The sequence below is a fragment of the Glycine soja genome, chromosome 8, assembly GCF_004193775.1.
Source record: "Glycine soja cultivar W05 chromosome 8, ASM419377v2, whole genome shotgun sequence".
Classification (NCBI taxonomy): Eukaryota; Viridiplantae; Streptophyta; class Magnoliopsida; order Fabales; family Fabaceae; genus Glycine; species Glycine soja.
Window position 1 is genome coordinate 30,934,569 of NC_041009.1, and position 5,954 is coordinate 30,940,522.

Genomic DNA, 5,954 nt, shown 5'->3' on the forward strand with positions numbered 1-5,954 from the left:
CTGGAAAGGTCATAATTGCTCTGCTGTGGTTGATTTTGCTGCTGAGGTTGAGGAGGTCTATTGTAAATATTTGCAGCATAAGCTTCAGACTGCTCAATTGCTCCAGGTTGCTGCATGGAAGGGCAAAGGTCTGTATGGTGGTCAGCAGAGGAGCACAAACCACAAACCCTTGCGACAGGTACAGATTTCTGATTCAAGGCCAACTGGGTTACCAAGTTGACCAACGCATCCAGTTTGCCTTCAAGCTTCTTAGTTTCAGATGATGCAGATGGGTTTGTAGCTACCTCATGCACTCCTCTAATGATTATGGCATCATTTCTGGCGCTAAACTGCTGGGAGTTGGAGGCCATCTTCTCAATTAAATTTCTGGCTTCAGCAGGAGTCATGTCTCCAAGGGCTCCACCACTGGCAGCATCTATCATACTTCTCTCCATATTACTGAGTCCTTCATAAAAATATTGGAGAAGAAGCTGTTCTGAAATCTGATGGTGGGGGCAACTGGCACATAGTTTCTTCAATCTCTCCCAGTACTCATACAGGCTCTCTCCACTGAGTTGTCTAATACCTGAGATATCCTTCCTGATGGCTGTGGTCCTGGAAGCAGGGAAAATTTTTTCTAAGAATACTCTCTTAAGGTCATCCCAGCTCGTGATGGACCTTGGAGCAAGGTAATACAGCCAGTCCTTTGCCACTCCCTCTAATGAATGAGGAAAAGCCTTCAGAAATATGTGATCCTCTTGGACATCTGGGGGTTTCATGGTGGAGCAGACAATGTGAAATTCTTTCAAATGTTTGTGCGGGTCTTCACCTGCAAGGCCATGAAACTTTGGAAGCAAATGAATCAGTCCAGTTTTAAGAACATATGGGACATCCTCATCAGGGTATTGGATGCACAAGCTTTCATAGGTGAAATCAGGTGCAGCCATTTCCCTTAGAGTCCTCTCACGAGGTGGAGGTTGTGCCATGTTCTCAGAATGTGCAAAATCAGAATGCTCAGAATCAGAATGCTCAAAATTATAATGCTCAAGATCAGGATGTTCAAAATCACCAATAACAGAATGCACAGATTCACCAGTTATGGAATGCTCAGAATGATCAAAAGGTATAAAATGATGCCTAACTAATCTATGAAATGTCCTATCTATCTCAGGATCAAAGGGTTGTAAGTCAGATGGATTGCCTCTAGTCATACACTACATTTAGCATGCACACAACTAGTTGCCTTGTCATGTAAATAAAGGTGTAGGTTTGAACTACAGCTACCCTCAAATGATATCCAAATGACTTGAAATTTTGTGAGCAACCTTATAAAATGATGAGAAGATAGCACAAAAAATTTCAGACAAAATTCAAATTCTAACTATGAAAGCTAAAATTGGTAGGTTAAGAAAAATAAGTGAATAAAACTTGAAAAATAAAAAACTTTTGACAGAATCGCTTTTTTTGGATGATGGAGACCTCAGCCGGCCTATGGCCGGCTGCCACGGCGTAGGAAATTTTTTTCTACCACAAATGCATATATAATAATTGCGATTCTGATAAGCGGAGCAAAAGTTATGGCCGTTTGAAGTTTTGACAAACACAAAATTTGCTAGTTTTTTTTGGAACTTTCAAATCTGACCAAACTAAAGGCTCTAGCTATTTTTCCCACAAAATATGGATTAAAAGAAGTTACCACAAAAAAATTCAGCCAAAAATAACAACCCTAGCTACTAAAACAAAAAATCCCAATTAATTCAGCATGGGTGGTCGCTAAAATCCGTCTCTAATTGATTTCTACTACTACTCTGTTTTTCCGCAAGCTGATTTCTACTACTACTCTGTTTTCAAGCACAATCTTCACAGCAAAACACCCAAGACTGAAACAGGGGAAACGCTTAATGGTAAAACTGAAACAGAACACACATTAAACAAAATACCAGGACACTAATCAACACTAACACACATACTAACACAATACTAACAATTAAACATAAAACACGAAAGGATTAAACACACAACACTAGCTAGCTATTATGAACCTTTGGACACTGCTCCCCGGCAACGGCGCCAAATTTGATCGAGGCCGTACCCGAATCAAATAAACATGAAAATGCAGTAACTAGGAAGTGATCCTAGGTCGTTTCCCAACGAGCAGTGACAAGCCAAATGTTCATAATATACTTGCAGTAACAGTAACGATGGGGGGGGGGGGGTTTGGTTGTTTGGTAATTAAAGAGCAGAACAAATAAAATGGAATACGAAACTACTAATATTAAAAACGGGTTGTTTCCTCTGATTCAGAAGCCACTCTCTTATCCTGGGTTATGGAGAATTCGTCCCTAACAGTCAACCACTTAATCCAACCCTATTTCAATTTACTAAGCGAAAATCAACTTAGGGTTTTCAATACGTGATTAGGCACCACATACACCAGTTAGCCCTTTGTCCATTAAGCATGAACGCAAGTTAGGCTCAGAGGCAATTAATCGAACACGAAGCGTGCACTGATTAATATTCACGAAATTGGGATAACTGGTGAAGGGAAAACTGCCAGGAAACCACATTACAAACGAAACCTCAAAGAGAGTTGGGCTTCGTCCTCAAAAGGAAACAACACCAGAAAATCTAGCCTTCCATGGATTCAAACAGAAAACGCAAATGAAACATGAAGCAAAAACGTAAATGAACAAGAACGTAAATGAACAGAAACGTAAATGAACAGAAACATAAATGAAAGTAGAAGAAGAAGCAAGAATGAACTCGTAATTAGAAGCAGAAAACGGAAATTTGCATTAAGAACGCCATAAAAGACATTTTTCAAAATTTAGAACAAGGTTAGTTTCAATGCATCTATTCAAAACTTTTTCCAAACTATTCAAACAACCATCAAAAGAGGATCCATATAACAGTGAAATCATCCATAAACACCTCTATGCAATTTTCTAAAAAATCACTGAAAATACTAATCATGCACCGCTGGAAGGTACCAGGGGCATTGCACAGGCCGAAAGGCATCCTCCTATAAGCAAAAGTGCCAAAGGGGCAGGTGAATGTGGTCTTTTCCTGATCCTCAGGAGCAATAGTAATTTGCATATAACCAGAAAAACCATAAAGGAAACAGTAGTGGATTTACCTGCCAGGCGTTCAAGCATCTGGTCAATGAATGGCAGGGGAAAATGTCCTTTTTGGTAACCTGGTTCAGCCTCCTATAGTCAATGCAGACTCTCCAACTGTTCTGCACCCGAGTAGAAATCAGCTCCTCTTCTCATTTCTAATCACTGTGAGGCCAGTCTTTTTCGGGACTACCTGGACGGGACTCACCATTGGCTGTCGGAGATAGGATAAATGATTCCAGCATCCAAAAGCTTGGTTATCTCCTCTTCACTACATCAAGAATCACCGGGTTGAGTCTTCTCTGTGGCTGTCTTACTGTTTAGCTCCATCCTCTAAATTTATTCGATGCATACATGTGGATGGGCTAATACCAGGAATGTCTGCCAGGGTCCAGCCTATAGCCTTCTTATGCTTCTTGAGAACTGACAACAACTTCTCCTCTTGCTCATCAGCAAGGGAGGCAGATATAATCACTGAAAAACTCTTGCTATCATCCAAGTAAGCGTATTTTAAATTTGATGGCAGAGGCTTCAATTCTGGTGTGGTCGGCTGGACAGTGGTAGAAGGAGATGGTTTCTCAGCCTTTACCTCATAAAGAAAGTCAGAGGTATGTGTACTTCCTGAAACATGGTTAGTCCTATCTGACTCTATAAATCATCTCAGAGTAAAACACCACCACAGGCATGCAATCAATATCACTCTCAGATTCACTCTCAGCATCAAATTCAGGCATATGATCAAGTACAATTTCAGACTCAATGCATGAAGAGTGAGAGGCATGCAGATTAGAGTAAAGATCAGTCATGTATTCATCAACAACATGGTCAATTATTTCAGCACGAAATACAGAAAGATCTTCAGATGGTATTTCATAGCATCCAGAATATTAAAATGAACAGTTATATCACCAAACTCCATGGACAGTGTGCTGCATAAACATCTATCTTAGTTCTAGCAGTTTTCATAAAGGGTCTGCCTAGAATGATGGGAACTGATCCTTGAGAAAATCCATCTTCCATATTCAAGATATAAAATCAACAGGGAAAATCAGTTCACCAACTCTAACTAAGACATCTTCTATGAAACCAACAGGATAGGAAACACTTCTATTAGCTAAATGAATTACCACATCAGTTGACTGCAAGGGACCTAGAGATAGAGAATTAAAAATCGACAGAGGCATAACACTAACAGAGGCTCCTAAATCTAGCATGGCATTGTCAAACTTACTATTCCCTATAATACAAGGTATGCTGAATGTACCTGGATCTTTGCATTTTTCAGGAATTTGAGGAACATATTTACCAATCAATGCGGAGACATTTCTGCCCATGCTAATTTGTTCACTTCCTTTAAGCTTCCGCTTATTAGTGCACACTCCTTCAAGAATTTGGCATATCTTGGAATTTGCTTTATTGCATCCAACAGAGGTATGTTTACCTCTACTTTTCTAAACGTTTCCAAGATCTCTTCTCTGCCTCTTCCATTTTTTTGTGGAAACTGCTCTTGGAGGGAATGGAAGAGGGGGAATGTGCTGCTTCTGCAAATCAGAATTACCTGTGGAAGAAGATTCACCTGCACAGAAATTGTTAGGTAGATTTTTGTCATCACCTTTTTCTGGAATAGAGTGAAGTTTGGCAGTTCATTTGCAGATGAGGAAGGTGCTACGGTTGAGGTCCTTGACACTGCTTTCCCGACCTCAATGAAATGGCACTGACATTTTTGGGTTTTGGACAGCTTGAGAAGGCAGCTTGTCAGAATTCTGGGACTGTGTTTGATTCAATTGAGTAGCTAATTGTCCCATCTGATTGGTTAAGCTCTGAATGGAGCTTTGGTCTCTTGCTGAAACTGCATGTTCTGCATAGTCATTTGCCTCACAAGTTCTTCGAGGGAAGGTTGTGGAGGGCCTCAACTGTTGGCTGTTTCTGGGGTTGTTGCTGTTGTTGGATTGGTGGAGGAATGTATGGTCTGCTTGGGCCAACAGCATTTTGGAAGGAAGGAGCAGGCTGCTGTTGTTGTTGCTGAGGGCTGGACCATCTGAGGTTAGGGTGATTCCTCCATCCAGGGTTGTATTTGTTGCTGGAAAGGTCATAATTGCTCTGCTGTGGTTGATTTTGCTGCTGAGGTTGAGGAGGTCTATTGTAAATATTTGCAGCATAAGCTTCAGACTGCTCAATTGCTCCAGGTTGCTGCATGGAAGGGCAAAGGTCTGTATGGTGGTCAGCAGAGGAGCACAAACCACAAACCCTTGCGACAGGTACAGATTTCTGATTCAAGGCCAACTGGGTTACCAAGTTGACCAACACATCCAGTTTGCCTTCAAGCTTCTTAGTTTCAGATGATGCAGATGGGTTTGTAGCTAAGGGTTCTTTCGCCCCTTCAAATAAATAAAACTATCATTTTTCTTATACCCAAAACAAATAACCCTACATCAATGAGTGACATTAGACCTATATCCCTTTGTAATATCCTCTACAAAATAATTTCAAAGGTCCTTGCAAACCGTTTGAAACCTATTTTGCCGAAAATAATTTCAAAAGAGCAATCCGCCTTTGTTGAGGATCGTTCCATTCTTGACAATGTCCTTCTAGCCTCAAAAGTAATTCATCACATGAGAAGTAAGAGAAAAGGAAAAGTGGCTGAATTGACACTAAAAGTGGATATTAGTTAATCTTTTGATAGGGTTGATTGACACTACCTTCTTAGTCTTTTGAGAAAAATGGATTTTCATGAGAATCGGACAAGTGTAATAAAAGCAAAGAAGGAGATAGGAAAAGAAAAACTCCCTAAGTCATGGTGGAGGAAGAGTAGGGTGGAGTAAGGAAGTCTCTTCCACCACTACGTCCACTAAAGAAGGG

General features: G+C 40.6%; 1 non-coding gene across 1 annotated transcript; it reads left to right on the forward strand.

The window, feature by feature from the left end:
- Positions 1-480: 480 nt before the first annotated feature.
- LOC114424781 lies at positions 481-587 on the forward strand. The gene has a single exon (XR_003669082.1). It is a non-coding gene; the product is annotated as a small nucleolar RNA R71 (small nucleolar RNA).
- Positions 588-5,954: the final 5,367 nt, after the last annotated feature.